The sequence below is a fragment of the Triturus cristatus genome, chromosome 2_2 (assembly GCF_964204655.1).
Source record: "Triturus cristatus chromosome 2_2, aTriCri1.1, whole genome shotgun sequence".
NCBI classification, from domain to species: domain Eukaryota; kingdom Metazoa; phylum Chordata; class Amphibia; order Caudata; family Salamandridae; genus Triturus; species Triturus cristatus.
In genome coordinates this window covers 378,536,181-378,559,757 of record NC_140582.1, presented here as the reverse complement: position 1 = coordinate 378,559,757, position 23,577 = coordinate 378,536,181, and positions in this window count along the sequence as shown.

The following is a 23,577-nucleotide window of genomic DNA, read 5'->3' as shown; positions in this document are numbered from 1 at the left end:
ATCAAAGGGCTAAAAAGAAATCTTGATAGTTTCTCACACGAATGGGCTTTCCCCTATGTGGAGGATAAATATTATGACTCTATAATTGAACATCCATTTAGAGGAGGTAGAGGTAGTGGTGGGAGACAACAGACCAAACGCACACCCAATAATTGGACATTCGATAACACCTCCAGCGAAGAGGAAGAGCTAGGCCCACAGTCAAATCCTCCTAGAGTAAGATTCAATGAACAGGAGACGAACAACGAAGACCTAGGAGCTCTTCTTCGGTCTTTTTTAGGACAGAGCCACAGGGGCAACAGAGGGGGAGGTCCACGTGGCAGGGGTCGAGGCAGGGGCAACCAAAACCAAAACCAACAATGGCAAACCCACTCCCCGAGAGTAACACGGAGCCGCGGACGGAACCAGTTATGATTAAGAACAACATAGTGGTGAACCTATCTGATCATGAACTTACCATCAATGAGGAAAGGGTGTTAAATAAAGGGTTAGGGTTTGTCCCCACCCCCACACATGACCCCTTTAAATGCAGGATTGAACTCCATGAAACGTTGCGAAGAATAAAATTAAAGAAATTCTTCGCCAATAAACCACAGGATCCCTCTACCGTGTTTAAAACCACACTTAGAAAGCCATCCAACTTTTGTCCATCTAATACAATGGTAGGCCCTGAGATCACGGTCTTTGAAAATAAAGTACTGCAAGATATTTCTCTATTGGAACAGCAAAATACAACCTTTAAAGTTAACAACATGAGCAGGGTAGATTGGGAAGCAGTCAAGGGCCTTCAGAATAACCAGCACCTGACGATCAAAAACGCAGATAAGGGCGGTGCTGTAGTAGTTATGAATACCATCGACTACGACACCGAAGTGTTGAGATTACTAAGTGTCCGCCAAAACTATCGTCCACTGGTACAGGACCCCCAGAAAGAACTTTTGGCAATCATCAAGAATATGGTGACTGTGGCGAAGGAGAAAAAATGGATAACAGCGAAGGAGGCCGAGTTCTTGGTTAACGATAAGCCAAGAACTCCGGCCTTCTATATTTTACCCAAAATCCATAAACCACAACGCCCTCCACCCGGCCGACCAATTGTTTCGGGGATCCAGTCGGTGTTAGAGCCTCTCTCGCAATTCGCTGATTTCTTCCTGAGGGAATCAGTTGTCAATCAGAAATCCTTTGTAAAAGACACCACAGCAATACTCAATATCCTTGAAGATTTCCAGTTTGACCCAGATAATGAATTTTTGGTAACCATTGATATAGAGTCACTCTATACCTGTATACCACAAGATGCAGCGTTGGTGGCAGCAGCCCATGCGCTCAAGGCACAAGAGTGGTTCTATGATGCTCCACAATCCTTCATACTACAATGCATAGAACTTGCCCTTACACGAAATTACTTCTGCTATAAAGATACCATGTATCTGCAGACTACGGGCACGTCTATGGGCGCAACGATGGCGCCGAGCCTGGCCTGTATCTATGTGGGCCAGTTCGAGGAGCACGTCATACACCATCAGTCTAATCCCTTCCAGAGTAACATCCGTCTCTGGAAGAGATACATAGACGACGTGCTCTGCGTCTGGTCAGGCCTAGCTGATGGGTTATTACAGTTTCTGAATTGGCTCAACCATCAGGATGCAAGTCTGAGGTTCACATGGAACTATAGCAACCATACAGCAGTATATCTGGACCTAGACATTTATGCAGAAGGGGGTAGGTTATGTTCCAAAGTACACCAAAAACCAACAGATAAAAACTCCCTCTTGTCTCACAATTCGTATCACCCTAGAGCACTCAGGAACAACCTTCCTGTTGGTCAGTTCCTTCGGTACCGCAGGAACTGTTCTTCGACTGCAACATTTTTGGACCAGTCAGAAGAACTATGTGCCAAACTTGAGACGAGACAATATCCTCGCAAAACCATCAGACAGGCTAGAAAAAGAGCAATGAACACCCCGCGGAGCGTTTTGCTCCAGAAGAATGAAAAAACGAAAGAAGACTGCCTTCCGGTTGTCATGACATTCGACCCGTTAGCCACGAAGATCCGACAGTCCATCCGTAAACACTGGGCTTTGTTGTCAACTGAGGATTTTAGTATGCCCCCTCCCAGGTTCGCCTTTAAAAGATCTATTAACCTGGGTGACAAACTTGTGCATACACGGGTCAAAGTGGAACAGAAGTCTACAGAGTCGTCCATTCCCCCTGGTCATTACCCGTGTGGGTCTTGTTCAGTGTGCGGATTAACGAAGAAAACCCAAAATGTAGCCCTGAATTCAGGAAAAATTTGGCTTTTGAAGCATTTTAGCAATTGTAATACTGCCAATGTGGTTTACAGACTAACGTGCCAATGTAACCTTCAATACATAGGACTAACAACGAGAAAGGTGAAAATTAGAATGCAAGAACACCTAAGCACGATTAGAGCAGGCAAGTTGACGACGAAATTGGTACAACACTGTCACAACACCAAGCACACATTCACGTGGGTGGTCTTGGAGAGAATAATGAGCTCACCCCAAAACGTGGAAGACATTTTGGCTTCAAAAGAAGCAAGATGGATTTTCCAGGAGAAGTCCGACCGAGGGGGATTGAATGACCAAATCGAATGGGGGAAGGCGAGATACTGAATACCTAAAATATAGAAGTATCTACATCAGTGAATAATGGTCGCCCCCCAACCCTTAATCCCTGAACCTCTGATTGGTCCTGTGGGGAGGTCGGGTAATACTGGAAAACGGTGATACACAATAAGACACCAACCACATGAACACTCAGGGATTACTAATGGACTCGAGTCGAGGTCTATCAATCGCCGTAGGTCTTTTTGGACACCCTGGGAATGACTACATTGATGCATCAGAGTCAGTGTTCTGAAACCAAATTGGTTACCCTAGAGCCTATCTACTGTACAGTCTAAGATGGCGCCTAAAATTCCCAAAGGATGATTTGTTCTGCGGGCAATACCCTACTTAGAGCCACCAATATACACACCAGGTGATAACACTCGAGACTAAGGTTAAAGATCGGGTTATACAAGAAAGACACCACATTAAAGTAAATTAAATTAATATCGAGGCTTACGGCGCTTAATACCCAACCCTAGACATACACGAACCTCCCCAATCCAAAATGGCGCCTATACTGATCCCGCGTTGAGGAGGACGCGTAGCGGGAGGGATTATAAACAGCCTCGGAAACACAACACTGTCGACCGGCGGAGAGAAGGAGCTCCGTGAGGCTTTGGGTGGTAAGGAGGTGTTGTATGTGAGGAAAGGGGGCCAGCATGATGCATGTTTGTCCGGTTTGGATGTTAGGTAGCTGTCCCTATAATAATTCGAGAGACCGGGGCCGGAACCAATCCCTATCCAGGCATGTATATATATAAAAAAACAGCGCATTGCGTTGCCGGTGAAACTAGGGTGATTGCATATTAGAGGGTATGAGAGTAGTCCAATACGGCGCTATTGAATGCGTAAAGATACATGAGCACTACAGGTCACGTGGGTGATTACATAGCAGGCTGAATAAGAGCATCCTAAACTTAGTAGTGATAAGTATGGAGAGAAAAACGATATTAGGAACAACAAGGGGCGTGTCTTAGGAGTATGACATTTGGCTATGATTGTGGTATCCTAATTGACAAATAGAGTCTCTACACAAGAAGATTTTGAGTTTTTTTATGTTATCGACAGATTGGCATTACAGTTGAATGCTGCACTAACCACGAGGACTCACACAAGGAGCCTTAAGGTGACCTCATTGAATGAGCTGGTACGCGAGGCCATGGCTCCACGAGGGTAATTTTTTATAGATCCAACAGAGAGATATCATGTTGATCTATGAAGAAAGGGTGATCATAATGGTAAAGTGTTGTGTGTGTCTGTTCATTTTTACTTTTGGCAGTCCCCGAATGTGACTCTAAGAAGTGTCCCTATCGTGTGCCAAGCGACTGTTGTTGCCCTGACGAAATCGCCAGAAAGACTCCAGGCGATGAAACATGTTGGCATATAAGAATGGTATGCATATTTAGCAACCTTTTTAAGCATTGAAGTAGGTGCACTCCTAAGGCGGAATAAAGTTTGAACCTATAGAGGGGGTACCTTTTTCACTTTTTATTCTTCACTATTCAGTCGCATCACTTACCTACGAATTTTTCGTTGGGTTTATTTTGTGGACACCTCGTTTATTACTTTCGAGCGTGATGGCTACCGATGATGAGAAGAGTGGGCAGAGCTGACGAGTACCAGCCAGCAGGCTCGATTGGGGTTGCGCACGTGAGGTGCCATCACGTCTCTTTCACATTTTTTCACATTTATTTTTTCACGTTTCTCTCATGAGGCAATTGAATTGAGAAACTCCTGGTGTACTATACATGAGTTTAGACTCCTTGACGATCATTTGGGAGACTGCTTGAAGTAAAATCTTTTATCGTTTTAAAAAGTGAAGGTGGCTAACTGGTTGGTGACTACCCAAAAATTCTCAAATTAAGGGGAGTACAAAATACCTATAGGGTTTTGAACCAATTTTTATGGCCGGTATACCTTCGGAAACCTAGGTCTTCGTAGTAATAGCCTTCTGGGAGATGTCAATTACTCTGAGTAAAGGGAACAGAAGGGCCTTGGCTAGGAAGAGGTGTGACATCCTCTTAGCAGGATGGCCTGGTGGATTTGCCCACCAACTGGACAAGCTTCAAAAGGGTAGTCCTTGTCACAGGCAGATGTAACTCGCACCTAGGCCTTCCCCTGCCAGTGTTTAAGTAGCCAAATTGGCACCAATGCCAGTGGTGTAACCAGGTGTGGCTATTGCTCTGATTGATGGTTTGAGTATTCTGACATTTTGGATTTGGGCATGGAGATGCATTGTGGGATTATTTAATTACAAACCCTCAGAAAGTGATTGAAGAGTGGGTAGGGTTGACCCGAGGAATTCAACACCTATTTGTCAGGATGGCTCCCCTTCCCACAAGCTGGTTCCAGGCATAAAAGTGGCATCCATGGCTACCATCCTCAGAACACTGCTGGATCTTTGGAAAACACAGGAAGAACTGCACCTGGTAAACCAAAGGGCTGCAACTAAAAAGATGGACTGAGCCTGCTGTTTTACCTGTGGGGAGAACACCCAGGGGCTGGACCATCTCCAACTTGCACCCAGGACAGAAGAGTGGTCTTCAAGTGCTAGTTGGCTAGCCTCCTGTTAAAGCTCCAGGAATACAAAATCTGCAAGAAGCCTGCAACAAAGAAGAGCTCAGCTTCCCGTTTCCAACTGGATTTGCCCTGGATCCTGCTGGTGCTTTTGGGAGATTGAGGCATAACTCACTAAGTGGTGACCAAAAACAATGTCCTGGATGCTTAGCTTGTGTTACAATGCACTCTCCCCCTTCCAGATGGCAAAAGCAGACACTTTTTCGTAAAAGAACCAGAGGTTCCCACAGGGCCACTGCCAAACCGAAGCCACTTTCAATGCATTGCTGGGTAAATTCCACTTGCAGGTATGCCCCATGTGAAATCAGCTATACTTCCAGAAACATTTGAATTCCCAATGTGGAGGATTTCACTGGGATCATTTCCTAGCAGCATCCAGATTTCATTGAACCCCCCACCAGAATTAGTTGGCAGCTGTTGGAAACTGGGTTATTAGTAGTGGCAAATATGTATCTACCACTGGCAATAAGACCACTAATAGTCTGGGGCTCAGAATAGGTCTTAGAAAATTATTCCTATGCTCAACAATTTATAGCTTGGCTGCGAGCAGGCAGGCTTAACTTCAAAGATAGGACTGTAAATCATTTAAAAACACCAATTCAGTAAACAAGTAAGACACAACACATAATAAAAATCCAACACCTATTTTAAAACTAGGAAACATGTTTATCTTTAAAATGATACCACAACCAAAAAAATCCAATGTAGGGAACTGGAGATATGAATTTTTAAAGATTTTGCACTATATAGCACATAGAATCCTATAGCAACTATTGGGACATCTGGTCACGCTAGACCGGAACAAAGTCAAAGATTCGGGCAGATCGCAATGGAGTCCTGTGCGGCTATCCCTCGCTGTAGGTCTTGGTCAAAGTTTATACCCTCTGACTTCAAACTTTTCTGGAGCTTTTCTTTCCGGGGTCCCTTGGAGCTCTCAGCCTGTCTGGATTCTGTCAGGGTTGTCCGGCTCACCTTGCCATGAGCTTCCAGTCAAACTTATGGAAGTCAGACCTAAGGAGCTTTCCAGCTGGATGAACCAGACATCCAGGCCGGCTAGCAGGTGAAGGTGGATGGCTTGACTCTCGCGGTCCCTGTCAACTTTTCTACGTTCGGACTTAGAAACTTTTCGGAGCTTTTTCTTGCGGGGTCTATCAATGCTCTTCAGCAGACCAGATTCGGTGAGGGTTTGCCGGCTTGGGTTTCCAACAACTCCTGACCAAACTCTGGAAGTCGGACCTCAGGAGCGTTACAGCGGGACATCCTTGATGGCAGGCCGGCTCGTGGTTGAGAGTCGCCAGCTTGGCTGGCCAAGGTGAGCCAGTACACTGATGGAGCTTTTTTCCAAGGTTGCTCTAACCTTCTTCAAACTTCTGGCACTTCTTCCTGAAGTTCCTTTGAGGGTCCCAAAGTATCCAAAAGATTCTCCAATGATCTAGAAGCTCCAAGATGGTCCTTGAAAGTTTGGGAATTCATTTCTCACAATCCACTTGGACAAAACCCTTACAAATACACTGGTAGTACTCCAGGCTAGGGATTCTTGGTGGTGATCATCCAGGTGAGCTCTGTTAACCTGTAGCTTGCAGGAAGTCCACTCTTTAGCCCTTCCGAAGCAGGATTGATCCATAGGGCTGTAGTTGCAGATTGTGCAGCAGGCGCAATCCCTCAGTGTGCAGGGCCTGGTTGGCGCAAATCTAACTTCCAGCATGGACCCTTCTTCTTTCTTAAGTTTCAAGCAGCAGATCTGGGAGGCTCTTCCCCTCTCAGATACTTATTCCAGGTTCACTGGGTCAAGCAGAAGAGCACTCCTGTGTTCAATGAGGTGCAGGGCAACATCCAAGAATATGACCATATCCTCCAAAGTGTGGCACTATAGTCTCCCAGAGAGCACATTTCTGAAAAATTCAATATGGCTGAATTTCAGCAGAGAGACAAGAGCTGTCTAAGCCAACAATCGGGATGGTTCATCTCCATACTGTTCCTCCCCCTTGCATTAGCCCATTCCTTCCTTAATCCTTCCATTTTACTGGGTTCAAATAGTTATGGGTGCAAATGAAAAAGGATTCTCCTGCCTGTCTCATCCTTCTATTGAAGATTATTGTTTACAACCCCCCTGCCCCCTGCTCTGACATTCCTATGCAGCAGAACTCTGCTTCCTCAGAATGGCTCTTTAACCCCAGGGGCTACTTATCACCTCATCAAAGCAGCGTGGCTAATCCACTTTACTCTGCCAATCAGGACAGATCACGGGAAGGCTGAATTTTGGCATACATAAAAGAGTCTTTTATCTTCTTGTCTGTACATTTTAGGATACATTCAGCAATATCATATTGTTGGATTTACCAATAACATTCTAGGACGTCCTTGAATGGTATTTTTATGACACCCTTGACGTTAGTTATTATTTAATAACTTATTGCCATGTTAATCTTTGTGGATAGGGATGTGCAAGGGGTAAAATGACTTGGACAATTTTTCCAACATCAGGACTTATAAAACATCAATTAGAAGGCCCCTGCCTATATCTACAGGACCCCACACCCCTGGGATATCTAGGGGAGACTTTAGGGGTTCTGAATATGTAAAGGTATTGCAGATACTCACTCCACAGTGCTCCTAGCAAAAAAGACGATTTTGGGAAGCACTTTACTACAATGTGGGGAGTGAAATGTGCAATTTCACTCAACGCAAGACATATAAAACCTATTTTATAAGGGTCCTCCCTATAAATACCTCACCCCCACCACTGAGACACCTAGAGGAGACTTAATATGCTAAAACATTGTAGTATATCCATTTTTAAGAGACCCCAACACCAAAGTCGAGTTTGGGCACAATTTGCAGTTTACAAGCAGTCCTGCAACACAGGGCTGCTTTTAAACTGACCTGAGGCCTCAGCAGTGCACACATGCAAGTGTAGAGAGGGCTGCTGGCCTCTAAACTGCCATGTCCTTTTACATACTAGGGACTTAAAGGTGGTATTGATCCCCCTGTCCTATCATGTACTAGGACCTTATAGGGGAAATAATGCCAATCATAGGGGTACCCTCACCCACAGTTAATCCTTGTATATGTAGGTGTTTTAACTGTATTCTAAGTGTCTTTTCAGCATAGCACTGGCCTGGTGAGGCAGAGCCCAGGGACAAACAGTTACCACCAGTACCTGTCAGCAAAAAATGATGGGTTCCCAGGGCACAAGGATGACTTTGCAACAGCACCCTGCCAATAGGAAAAACCCAACACAAAAAGAGCAAGGGCGGACAGGCTTACTCCCTCACAAATATGACGGATATCCTGTTTGCCATATTACAATTCCATTATATCCTATGAAACATATAATATGGCAGGCAGAAGATCGTCACACTTGTGACAGAGCATCCCATCTGCCAAACTCGTAATCAGACCCCAAGTCAAAAAGTATACTTTTCACCAGAACGAATCTGGTCCATGAATCTTATTCGTACTCCATCACAGTCAGGCTTCACTTTTGATTTTGACCCAGTCTTGCGCAACCTGATACCTGTGGTTCGGCTTTGCACGTTTTTGAGCTAGAAAACTCTAAAAATCATATCTCCAGTTCCTTCATCTGATTTTAGTAATTTTGCTGACTATTTGCTTAGGAAAATTTGTACTATTTTAATAAATTGGAGAGGGATTTTTATTCTGTTGTGTCTTCTACTTATTATCTGTTTTGGTACTGGTAAATTCTTTACACTTGTATACCTTTGAATAAGCCTGTCTGCTCTGTGCTACAGCTACCCAGGACTGAGCTAGGCTTTAATTTGAAGTAACCTAACTGGACCTGATACACAATAGTGATATTATTACTTGATGAGGTCTCACAATCACCCTAACTAATAATCCACTTCATCACATGAACGTTCTCCCAAAGTAATCAAATATTCTGGGGCAGATTCACAAGCCCCTTGCGCTCCCAGTACATCACTTTCTGTGGCGTACTGGCAGCGCATTGCTCTGCCCTATATTTACAAGGACAGGAAAAGCCACCCTGCGTGGATGTTCCTGTTCTTCTAAATATGGCCCCTTTACACACAGCACTTTGCGTGAAAGGGGCGTTCCATGGGTGTTGCTCTGGGTGTTCCCACGCAACACCCATCAAACCAGACACATTTCCGGATTTACGAGAAATCGTATATCTGGAAATGCGTCAGTATGCTATGCCACTCTAGAGGTGGCGTAGCCAGGCGCAACGAGGAGAAATGTTTCCATTTCTCCTCATTTTTTCCTCTTTCAATGCATGCTGCATTCTACAGCACTCATTGAAAGCGGAAAATGCCTGTAGTGATTGCCCATTCCTGCACAAAAACAATTTCTCCATGGCGCAGGCATCCTTGCATCATGGTGCAGGGGAGCCTGAGCCAGCACATGGCAGCTGTTTGTGCGCCAGCGCAGGGGAGAGCACAGGAATGTGACATATCATTGTAAATATGTTGCATTCCTGTGCTCTGAAAGTGCCGCACGTGGCGCAGCCAAAGGGCTTTTGGTGCCGCGCTTCGGCACTTTCTTGTAGATCGGCCCCTCTGTTTTTATCTTGAACAATCTGCCCTGACCATCACCTTAAAAGACTCCCCCTTCATACAATGAGTCACTTACATGGCTTGCATTACATCGGTAGTCACATTCAAACTTTTTTGTAAATGTGCATGCATCAAAGGTTAAACATGGAACGTTCACCCATTTGTAGTGTTCTGCACTCAGTTTAAGAAGTATGATTTGATTACTGATGCTACACTAGTCCTATTTGAAATAGCATGTGTGATTCTGAATATCTACCTATCAAGTTATTCAAGAGGATATTAGATGTGCAATGGCAATGAGGTAAAAACGTAAACATGAGCCAGTGGACCTTTCATTTAAAACGCTGAAGAGAAAGCATGGACTGAACATGCATCAAAAGACCTACAACTCAATTGTCAAGGTACATTTGGATGGTTCCCTTTCTAGAAACGTAAAAACCTTAATTCTACACTCTGGTTAGAAATAAGCTTGAATACATGCACATAGAGACCCAATGCTTTTCCATTAGTAATATTCAAAGCACACCAAACAAAGGTGATATGCATATACAAATCAATGCATCCAGGGCATTTGCTGTCTTGAGTGTATAAAGGTAAGTTTTTGCTTTGCTGAGATATCTGAGATTTCTGTGATGTCCTCCCCACTGATTTTAATAGTTTGTGTGTCCGTTGGAGGCATTGCATGATTTTTTGTGGTGACCAGTTGGGCACAAGTAAACAGCATATTCTAGGGTGAAAATATTGGCTGTTATATTTGTCTTTTAGTAGGGAAACAGCATACCCATCATTCCCTGTAAGATTTGTGCGGTCTCCAAGAAATGGGATCAAGACTATTTGCCATGGTGTTGCACTGTGTGCTGTGTATGTAGTAAGCTAATTTTGTGCTATATGACCTGGAAACTGTGCCTGGTGAATGATGTCCTGTGATTGCAGCTGTCTTTGGACCTTCTTGTGGACATTTTAATTTGCCAGAAACAGAGACCCCGTACATTGCAGTGTGTTTCATTACAATGTTGAATTAGATCCTACCAGCCCCACAGATACACAGTAGCCATACAAGAGTTATCTCATTGTATCGACTGTATGCTATGTACTGCCTAGCAATCAAGGAACCTTGGATATGAGAATCTGTTCTTTTCTCACATAGAGGGGCAACGGTGTGATTTTTGTCTGCTCAGAGTAGCTATCAATTTTGCTGCACAGTGTTTTGAAAGTGAGAAAAGGCAGCACAGAGCCGTATCTCTTAAGATTAGCGGGCTGTTGCCAACATCCCCTGCTCAGTCACACTAAGAGGCTGTCTAGCATGTGTCACAGCCTCAAAGAGGTCAAATAACAATATCTAGCATGGAAATTGCACTGAAACCATATCCTTCTAGTTCAGATTTGTTTGTCTAGACAATCATATAAGGATTTCACAGGCTGTGCATTTCAACACACATGCAAAGCTAGTTTCTTTTGAGAAATTAAAACATTTCTGATTGTTAGGATATGCTTCAAGGAGGCATATCTTTTTCAATGGAAAGCCAAGTTTGGCTCTCGTAGTAGACTAGCCTTTGCATCAAAACATATGCCTGATCCACCCAGTGACATGCCAGAAAAGACCCCATGGCACAAAGTCAAGTAGGGCAATTTAGTGTATTGTGAGTTAGAGATGATGGGACACTTTTGGTTCCTGATGGGTCCACAGAACAGTGACGTAAGTGCTTGGGTGAACGTATTCATGAGGTAGAATGTTCAGTTAATTGTTACACACTGAGGAATAAAGGCGTGTAATACCAATCTCCATGTGTGATGCGGTCATTTACATGTGCCTGGGCTGGGGAGGAAGCTACAACTGGTGACAAGATAGGGTATCACGTGAACCTTGCAACCCGAAAAAACGAGAGTGCTCTCCCAGAGAGTTTGCTGTGGTCCAGAAAACTGCTTGTGCATGCCACGTGTGCCTCAGTTTAAGTGAAAATCAATGGTTGGCGTATGTGGAGTCAAAGGGCCACTCCAGCTAGTGCAAGACCTGTGAAGAAAGTGAAGGCCTTACAGAATGTTTGCTTTTCATTGGCTAGAAATTTGCTAGTAAAGTTGAGACAAGAGATACTGATCCACATCATAACACAGTGCCATTATTCATACAGTATGACAATACTAAAGGATACAACAACCAGGTACAAAGAAGCACCAACAGCAGTGATCCCTGAGTGCAAGGAAGCGTTAAAAGTAAAATTATTTCTAACACAAAGAAATCAGGTACAATGCAAAGAGGTGAGAGTGGGGAAGACACCCGTGCAAGAAACAAAACCACTACTAACCGCCAAAGAATAAGACAGAGCCTCGCAACCCGAGAGCGGGCGCAATGACCCAAATGTTAGCACAAGGCTAGTGCTTAACAGAGGTGCCAGACCCAGTGGGCAGCTGACGTGGCCGGAGCAGGATCCGCTCTCATCAGCAGAAAGTTCAACATGTTCTGATGATGCCACATTCCAAAAACCACCGCCTCCCTACGACAGCGCCAAAACGCAGAATATTGTCAATAGACGAACAGCCTGGATAGAAATTTTCGATGACTTCATTAATTTACTAGAAGAAGTAAATGATAAAAAAATCATTATCTATCGGAAGAATTTGGCCTGTGAAGCAGTAAGAGAGGTGTCAAAGAAAATACCACACAGTAGTGAAGTGACGTACCGTCAAATCAATGAGATGTTACACACCTTGTTCAATCCAATGTCAAATGTCATCTATGAAAGGTACATTTTCAACCAAGAAAGGGAGAACGCTGGTAAAACAATGGATGAGTTTGTAGAAAGAAAAGCATTGAAAGTTCAATGATGAAGAGGTCATGCGTCTCAGAGTAATATTTGGTTGCCTCTCTGATTCCTTCAGCCGATGAATGCTAAAAGAGACACATATTTACTAAGAAGTGATGAAGTGCGGCGTTAGCCTTCTTGGCTTAATGGCGTGCTCTGCGACTTCTGAAAAGCAGGGCTGCGCTGTATTTACAATAATAAGGTGCAGCCCTGTGGTTCCCACTGCACTGGCGCTAACTTTAGCTGCCTTGCACCAATGCATGCACACTTGCACCATAGTGCAAGGATGCCTGCATTGTGGGAAATGGTTGATTATGTGCAAGAAGGTGTCTCTTCCGGCATTTAAACAATCATGCATGTTATTTTGCTGTTTCTATGTGTGCTGCACAATACAGCACAGATAAAAGAAGTAATGCAATTGTCCTTGTTGTGCCCTGTTAAGACCAGTTTTTCCCTGGTCTTAATTTTGGCAATGCCCCATATTTACGCAACCCTTGTATATATGGGGCAGCGTCAATATCAATGGGTGTTGCGGTGGAACGCCCATCGCAACACCCATTACCCACCTCTTTCAATCTAAGTATAGTAAAGCTATGGAAAACCCATTCACTTTCAGTGCAATTTTCGGACATTGTCCAAATGAGTTTCACACTTTTATTTGTCGATCTAGCTATGACCGGCATTCTTGATTGCAAGAAGTTAATCCTACATGCTCATGTCGTCCAGCGGTTAACCTTGACATCGCACACCCATCTTCCTCACTGACAGCTTGAAAATGACGGTGATAAACCTTTAGACTAGGAATTTGATGACAATTGACATCGTTCGGTTTCTGCTTACCTCAGCTGATGTTGCTGTTTAGCCTTGTGGGCATGGTTGGAACGTATCTGGAATGTTTTGGCATTCATTTTGTTTTCATAGTTTGTCATCGACGGAACATGCCTATTCACAACCTGAAAAAGAAAGTCCCTCTGTGATGTGGGCTTGTGAGCATTATCCTGTGTTTCACAGTTGTCATTGACCACCAAGCATTGCTCACCATTTTTGGCAATCCTAAATCCAAAATGCCCCTTTGCATTGAAAGGTGGGGGTTGTGATTGCAGGAGTATGATTATAAGATTGTGCATTGTCCAATAAAAGATCAAAACATTGCTGTCTACTTCTCATGTGTACCAATACAGTGTCATGGTACGACTTTTAAAGTGGCTGATTTTTATGTTAATTTCATTCAAATCCAATACCCCTGCTGCCATATCAGTGTCACGAGCACTGACAGAAATGTATTACACATGAATTCGGACAAAAACATCCTTGACATGTTCACGATAACCTAAAATACCAGAAATTCAGAAATGTGTAGAAAGAACTGTCAGATACCCTGGAAGGCATCATCTTACAAGGGTCGAGAATTCTCATACAAGCGAGTCCGAGACAACAAGTTATTAAACTGGCCCATGAAGGATATCGGGGAGTTCTTGCTTCTAAATGAGCTCTATAAGACCAAGGGGCATATTATCATGACAGGCAATAAAATGATCACCGCTTTAGCGGCAGAAAACTGGCGCTAAAACGGCGAAAATGGGCTTGATAATATGCTCTATGGAATTCCAATTGAAGCTCAGGTTAGATGTCCTTCACATCTAACATGGGCTTCAATTGGAATTCCATAGAGCATATTATCAAGCCCATTATCGCCATTTTAGCTGCAGTTTTTCTGCCGCTAAAGCGACGATAATTTTATCGCCTGTCTTGATAATATGCCCCCAAATGTGGTACCCTTGTCTCGATGAGAGAGTTGAAAAGGAGATATAGGCATGTCATTTGTGAAACTGTCTGTCATCCAAAGCAACACGCATCCATTAAATATGTCTGATCTTCCAAAGCTTGGGAGAAGGTTGCAATTGATTTATTTGGACTCCTTGACATTAGACATCATCTACTAGCAATTGTTGATGAATGTTCCCATTTTCCCCATGTAGAAGATCTGTCATCAACTACTCATGACAGTGTCATTGAGAGATTAGAATGTATTTTTGCAACATGGGGTGTTCCTTTGATTTGAAATCTGACAATTGGTGCCTTTCAGTAGTCGTGAATTTAAAAGGTTTCTCACTCATCTAAATGTCAAGCATCAGAAAAGCACACCTCTCTGGCCACAGGCAGGTGGTGTGGTCTAAAGATTTATGAGCATCCTCAAGAATACCATTCAGCATGCTACACAGGAAAAGCTTGAACTCAAATTAGTTCTTCAGTCTACGCTTCGTGCATACCGATCAACTCCCCATCCACCATGGGTAAAGGCCCTGCCACTTTAATGTTTGGAGGAGCCATGGAAACCAAATTGCCGCAATGGACCACTGAAAGATCTATTGATATTGATAAACTTCGCACCACTGATTCATCTCACGAACGCAAAATGAAGACCTATGCGGACCTGAGTTTCAAAAGAGGAGACAACGTTTTTGGGGTATTTTGTTTTTTTTACTGAGCAGAATTTTAAAAAACAGAAACATTAGACTGCTCAATCATGATTACAAATCACAGAATGGGAGCAAACATAGAAAATATGAACCAAAGGAAAAAAATAGCCTTCAGAAAAAGACGTAAAACCCATAAATAAAAGCAGGATATCCAAAAAGACGTTTTAAATCTCATTAATAAATGCAGGATATCTGAAAAGCAAAAATTCATTATTAAGGTTTCTGAAAAGTGCATAAAAAGACTAATGGTTAAAAATAGTATGCATAAAATAAGTTTATAAAGTACATATGAAGTTGAATAATATTCATCTTGACAATTCCCTTCAATATAATAAAGTGCTTCATGCAGAAACAGAATAGTGTCAAAAATTACCCTATCACTCCATTAAAAAAATACTTCAAAAATAAAGTGCAGGAACCAACAGTAATGTTTTCAATCACCCGAGAGTATATCAGCTTAGGCATAATAAAGAAGAACTATGACCCAGCCCTGAAGGACATAAAAAAATAAAAAATGTCCATTACCTACATACAGTTCCTTATAAATATAATAAAGTGTGTGAGCAAAACAAAATAGTGACAAAAAGTCACAACAACTAGAAAGTGCATAAGCCAGTAATTATATTTTCTATCTCACTAGATTGAGTTGATCCTTCAATCTGTAACATAATACAAAACTGCTATGGCCCTTTATCTAAAAGACCTTAATTACCTACCGTTAAGATCAAGATGGCCTACAAGGAAGAAGGGATCTACAAAGGCTCCGTGGGTAAGGGATCATAATCAGCCTAATCCCTGAATTGCCCAGCCCATCGAGTCCCTCTCTCTCCCCCAGCTGCTCTACGGAACCTGGAACTGACTGTAAACAGAGGAAAAGGACCTCAATGGACCTCATGACATTGTAGATACGACCTCCGGATTCACAACTATTGACCCCCCCTTCTCTGCTGCGGCTACTTTGCGTTCTCTTTGAGGTGCTGTCCACCCTTTTCTACACCCACTAGGATTCTACTCGTGGGAAGTCGAGGCATTTGAGGATCGTACAGATGGCTGCCATGTTGGTGATGAAGAGCTCTGCCACCCAGAAGCGCATTTAAACGTGGATGGAGGTCTATTAGTGAGGCATATTCAGGCATGTCAGGCCTGCTACCTCCTCTTGTTTGTCTGGTTTGTTGAGCCCAGCATGTGTTCCACAAGGGCAACCTGCCGCCTCCCTCCCCCTGCATGCTGGTCCATTCATGCAATAACTAAGGGTGGGCGTAGTGGGCGTAGTGGGGCTACGTGAAGCAGCACGTAGTGTGCCCGAATCTACGCACACTACGTGCTTCGCGTAGCCCCACTACGCGCCACCCGCCTCCCGCCCGCCCTCCTTTTAAATCAAACCCCCGCATTTACAATAAATACTAAATTAAAGAAACTTACCTGAAACGCGCCGTCTCCGGGGCTCCCTCTTCCATTTCAAACTTCTTCTGACAAATGCGCATGCGCGGAAGCCCGCGCATGCGCATTTCATAATTAATGGGTCGTATCTCAGCGCCTTCAACATGAATACATGCTGACCCAGTTCACCCTTAGTCCTCCTAAAGTTTCTCGTAGCTTAGGCACACAGTCAACCTCGTTCACGCTTAAATTAAATCAATCCATCATTCTCACAATCTTCTTCATATGGCTCTGCTTGGTCACTAGTTCCAGTGCTAATTTTTATTTGTTTAAAATATTTAATAATCCACCCCCCCCCATCCTGATCTTAAATCTGGGCTCTAATAGCTGGGCCAGCCTAAGGATTTGGCAAAATTTAAGGTTCTTCTTTCTTTGCCCTCGGTGATGGAGCAAGGACTCGTACAAAAGAGACTGGTTCGGAAGCAAACCTCTCATTTAACTCCCTAACATTGTAATAATTACATATTGTGTAAAACTAATACGCACCACATCAAAATAAGGGCTAGAGAAGCTTACCTATGTGTTTACTAACGTAAGTATCTTGAGCTAAGTTCTAAAATGGCTGCTAACGGGAAATCTTTATTGTGCATCCGTCAACTGCATCTACACAGTATGACGAGCTATCGCTTGGAGGGAAATTCTTGCGCAAGAGCAGAAAATACTAATATGGCGGCTTGAAGGTTCACATGCCTGGCATCTGCTTTGCTGAAACTAAACCAAGCTATTTTACTAATGCGAGGAAAGCATTAATAAGTAAATGGGATTAGAGTAGAGATGGGTGGTATACAGTGAAACCATTTTTTCTTGAAATTAATATTTGTCTTTCTGACTTTCTTATTAGTACGCATTTTGGGCCTCTCGTATGAGTCCAGAGTTTGTTAGACATGTGACCTCCGCTCATGCCGGGTGAGATTGAGCTGGAAGAGTGTCGATATTCTTGAATGCGATCCAAGGACACAAAAGTTACATACCGTGGGAACAAGCATTGAAACAAGCACTGAAGACCTCTGGATGAATGGATGTTCACGACAAAATAAAACATTTGTTTCTAATAATATGTGAATATGGGTGGGAATAAAGTTTTGGAATAAAAATTAAGCGGTTGGATTTATGAACAATAGAATGATAGACTAAGATGACATATAAGCATGGTGTGATGATCTTCCCCCCTTGCCTGTCCAATCTGAGTTAGTAGCTTTACAATATTGAAACATTAATAGGTGGTACATGAATATAGAAAGGTATAATTGAGGTAATTTTAGTTAGTTAGTCTGATGAAGATGGAGATTTGCTGAATGCTGCAGAGCTCAGGATGGTAACGGAGTGACGAAAGATGCTGATGAAGAATCGAATGCAGAACCATCTATCTTAAATAAATTAATTTAGATGAAGATCACGGAAGAATCTTGAGGAGGAAGAGATTGTCAGAGAGGGATGCTACGCAAGCGTCGGTTTTAGAGAGGTCATCTATCCTGTACTGAATCCTGTCCTGAAGTCTTTGTCACCAGATCTTTCCTGGAGGACCCTTACCAGCCCTTTGGCCAGGGGGTTGGTTTTCACACCATCTTAGGTAAATATTATTTTCTGTGAAGGTATAGATATTCTTCTCTCTCTATCCTCTCCTTTCTGAGCACAAGTCATTGCATAGTATAAAGTATTTGATTGATGATTGATTAATTGAATTTCCTTCCTATGAGTGACAGAGACTGTACTGTACTTTTGAGGTGGTTCACATGCAATTAATTTAGATAAAGATTTAACATTTTCCAGAGTCTGTGGTTATTTCATTGGTAATAAAAGGAATTATTAATGTCATTTCACCATCAACTAGTTCAACTAATGGTATATCGACCAGAGAAAAGACCCTTTTGATCAGTGAAAGCTTAGTTAAGAATTAATTGAAACTAATCTTGAAAGTTAGAAACAAAATAATTGACTCTAGCGGTTTTACTAGACTGCGTGTATGTGTGTTTATGGGCCCAGGTGAGAATATGGTATTGGAGTATCTGTTGCTGGTACGCTGCTGGATCATCGGCAGGACTACCTGTCTTGTCCCTGACCCCTTAAATACCACCTGAAGTTTACTTCTGGCTCATGCTCACTGCCACGTGTTCCAATCGGAAATCTAAATAACCTTATCACATTTATCCGGTAACAGGTTGGTATGCTTGGGAATTAGCTTCATTGCCTATTTATATACAGCTGATCTCAGAGATAAAGTCCCCTTTCATTTATTTGTAATTTGGTCCCTATCCACTTTAGTACCCTCCATGGCCTCTCTCAAAATGGAGATAAACCTTAACCCCACTGGATCCAATGCCTCTGCTATCAATTATCCCGCTAACCTCTCAAAAAATGCAACCAAAAAGCACAAACACCGCCTACTCAAATCCAGACCTGAAACATTAATCTTAGACGTCTACCTCTGTGCAAACAAGGGTATTATATCCAATGGCCTCATCTTCTATTCCAGAAAACTGGCATGTTGGCAGAATGTGTTCTACTCCATGCTTGGGGTAATGGGCACGAGGAAAACCCCCACATGGTCTCAAATGAAAAGCTTCGCCCTCGCCTTTCTTTAAAGCAAATGCCACCATCACCCTTTAAAATATTGGAATCATTCTATTCAAAGCTCTAATGTCGCTCTAGCCAAGATGGACTATATTTTCTCTACACTCAAAAAAATGGTGACCGCTAAATCCACTGTTACCTATCCACGTCCTCCTAGTTCACAGGATTTAATCATCTCACCCCAACACTTCCGGGAATACTGCAATTTCTCATACCTCATCTCACTCCATAGCGGATTTCTGAGACATTCAGTCCCCTGTTTCAGTCCCTCATTCCTATCGACCCTTGACTCAGATGGCTTGCGGGCATACTGTTGCATCCACCTCGCCCATCTCGAGTCAGTTACACGGCTATTCTCCTACCTCGATCCCACTGGCCTCATCATCCTCTCTGTCAGGGCACAGGTGACTGCCCTCCTTGGACTCTATTCATACCAACCCACTCAACCGTCCCTTGACCACCTCCTACACATAATACAATTGCCCCTACACCCTCCCACCTTCACCAGCCACCCCATCCAATCAAACAGGGACTACGCAAGACACTAACGACTCTCTCCCTCTCTCCCCCAGAAGACCCCATCACCAGCATTCATTGCACTAAAACCTTACCCCTCCCTATTGCCCCATCCTGCCCTAGAAGAATGAAGGTCAATCTTGGAACCAGTGATATCAAGGATCTACTCCTCTCTTACTCTGTCACTCTAGAAACACTCAAGACTCCTATGGATTAAATTCAGGCCATTCATGCCAACCTACACAGGGAACCCTCAGACAACCTCAGAGTTGTAAATAGTGACAACCTCAAGCAAGTGGAAATCATGCAGACTCTTACCTCACACACACCTTACGGCTGAAATGTGTCCTACTCAACTGCAGATCAGCCAGTAAACATACCTCCGATATCTTTGACCTCATCCAAAACAATGTTCTAGACATTATCATCCTCATGGAAACCTGGCTAAATCCCTCTTCCACCCCTATCCTAGACATCCTGGTTCCTCCGAGTCATGATATACTCCGTCTTGACAGATCTAAGAAGCAGGGCGATAGCTTGTATTCACCGGAACACACTCTCGGTTTCCCCCACAGAGACTACCACACCACCCTCTATTGAACACCTTTGCCTCAATATTACAAATAACCACCTACAGGTTTGCAAACTTCATACATTCAACCACCCCCCGGGAGACAATCTCTCATTCATTAAACAAATAATGGGAAACATCTCATGCAATGACGACTCCTCAGTGTCAGAAATCTTTCTCAGTGATTTCAACCTTCACTGGTCTAACCCTGATGACCATGAGGTAATCTGCCTAAAATCATTCTTATTGGATCATGAGATGACCCAATTCTGTGACAGGCCAACTCTCAACAAAGGAGAAATTCTCAAACTCATCATATCAAAAGGAAACTCCATCACACTGGATGACATTACCCCATGTGATTGGTCCAACCATTACATCATCTCCTTCTTTATTAACAGGGATGTGGCACTGAAGAGGGATCAACTGAAGAAAATTAAGCAATGGAAAAGGGACCTCAGGAATATCAACACTGAAGATCTAACAACCCACTATAAATTTGCCTTGTCTTCACAAATCTACATGAAGGATGTTGTTGAACTCACTGACTTCTATAACTCTACTCTCTCTAATATCATGGATTCCATAGCTCCACTACAACATAAAAATACCTCTCCCAAAATCTCCAAACCTTGGTTCAACAACAATCTAAACTCGGACACCCGCAACTCAAGGGCAGAGGAACGATCCTGGAGATCCAAACCCTCCTCGGATCATTTAAAAGTCCTTAGATCGGTAAGGAGTTCCTATATTAAAAAAGTCAAGAGTGCTAAGGCTGACTACTTCAGATCCCAACTTAACCAAGCCTCAAATCTCCCCAAGAAACTTTTTGAAATTGTTAAAAAGCAATCGATGAAACCCAACCACCCTTTCCCAGGAGACACCTCGCTTTCATTCTACAAACTGGCTGTTTTCTTTAAGGAGAAAACAAATCTCATGAGTACTGACCTTGAATCTAGGAAGACTCTCCTGTCAGCCTACAAAATTGCGTCTCCTCTGGCTCACTCTGAGAGGCTCGAACCACTAAATCTAAGCACCAAGAACAATGCCTCATGAGGTACTTTTACTCCCCTCAGAGAAAGAGACATCTACAAAATCCTTTGTAGTATCAACCCTTCTAATCACTTGAGCGATCCGCTGCCACCGAAGGTATTCAAAGAAATTAAGGATGCCTTCATCTTCCTGTGGACAAAGATTGTCAACGCTTCATTGTCACAAGTCATGATACCCCAATGCCATTAAAGCAGCTCAGGTCCATCCTTGTCCTAGCCCTCTACAGTTTCCATGGGGGTCCCACAAGGGTCTGCCTTATCTCCCATACTCTTTAACATATTCATGGAACCATTAGCAAATGCACTAAATTCCACGAACACTCTTTTTCACATATATGCGGATGACACGCAACTTTACCTGAAAATCACCTCTTCTGAAGATTTCACATCACTCAATTCTACCCTGACGAATACTCAAAACTGGCTAATGGAGAACCACTTCCTTGTCCTACCTCTAAAACAGAATCCCTTCTCATATCTCCTCCTAATAACACTCCCAAGAAAGACTGCTGGATGAAGCTCCTCACAGCCTTCAACTGCTCTCCTCAATTTATTGACTCAGCAAAATCTCTCGAATCACCCTGGACATGCACCTGAACATGAAGAATCATATTAGTAAGGTACGCAAGGGTGCTGACCACCAGATGAGGATACTTAGGAATCTCAAACCATTCCTTCCACAAGATGACTTCAAGCAGGTGGTTCAAACGCTTGTTTTGCCAAGGCTAGACTATGGCACTGTTACGCTCTCTGGCCTCCCCAAATATACCTTGGCCCCACTAATGGCTTCCCTGAAAGCCGCTGCCAGATTGATTAAGGGTACAAATAGAAATGCTCACATTTCCCATCCCTCAAATCTCTAAAGGGGTTGCCATTTGAAGCAAGAATTCAACAAAGATTGCCTGCATGACTCACAAAGCCCTCCATTTCAATCCCCCCGTTACCTGGCCCAATAGCTCGAATGATCAGGAGGGGGTAAACCATCAGGAAGTGCAAACTCTCTCCTCTTGAAACCACACATTTTCTGCAAAAAGACAATGAGGCACAGAGCTTTCTCAGACTCGGCCTGAAGATCTGGAACTCTCTCCCTCCAGAAGTCCCCAGAATCTCATCAATGGCTTCTTTCAAAAAGGAAGTGAAAATAATCCGAATGAACAAGTTTTTGACTTAAATGACCATGGCCCATCTGTCTCACTCACTGCCCTTGAATTAACTACTATCTTAGACTTTCACTTGTGAAGCCCAGAGTTGTTCAGTTATACTCTCATAAGTTATGCTTGTTCTTCTCCCGGCATGCTTTATATTATTTAAATGTGATTTTCTTTGATACATCCTCTGTCACTGTTCCTTGCATGCATTCTCAAATTATTATTATTATTATTATTTATATTTGTAATGCACACGAATCATACCCGGGGGGGGATCTCTCGGCACTGATGGAGGCAGGCTTCGTCAGACCCAGCTACTCAATTAAATAGCCAGGTCTTCAGATGCTTCTTGAAGATGGTAAGATCTGAACAAGTGACCAAATGGCGTTGGTTTTACTCCCTTTTTTATTTACGACACTCCAAATGTGAAGTTCTCTGATATCCTTCTGGGTCTTGTTCATGCTATACAAAACTTTATCAATAAATAAACTATGGAGATCTCAAAGTATGCTGCACACCAAGCCCTGGTTTTCAATCAAGTCAAAATACTTGTAGGAGGCTTTAAATTGATTTAAGCACCAACTCTCTTTGAATAGTCTTCCTCAAATTGCTTTGTTCAGATCATTTTATTCAACCATTCTAGATAGACAGGAACCTTACATGTTTGCCTCATTTGCAAGATCAGAGAGCGAGCTATAATAAAAACAATGGACACAAACCTCTTGCCTAATTTTGCTAAAATTCAGAATTGCCCGTTTTTAAAAAGACCAAAGAGTACCAGGGTAGGAAACTAATCAATAGTTACAGGCATGGCAGAACTTAAAACTGTAGACAACCAAATCCAGGAGGACATTAACATAGGGCAGGAATAAATAATGTGTAGCCAGCCCCCTTTGCCCTGGTGTTTACAACGAAAACAATTATACAGTGCTAGGACCATTTTATTCAAGGCTGCGGGAGTATAATATGCCATCCATTGAGAGAGAAATGATATCATCTTAAAGTTCACTGCTCTGAACAACTTATGTCCTAAAAGTGATATGGTCTGCCAATCTCCCACTAAAAAATGGCAATGTGTTGTTACACTGATTGTTTCCAAAATAATCTTAATAATATTGGATTGCTCCACTTAATTCTGTATTAACCAATACTAATTCCCTATCCCAACCATCCTAGACCTAAAAAAGGCTCGAAGTACTGAGTGAATATCTAGACTAGGATCGAAGTATTGAGCCCTTGAAAAAATAAACCTG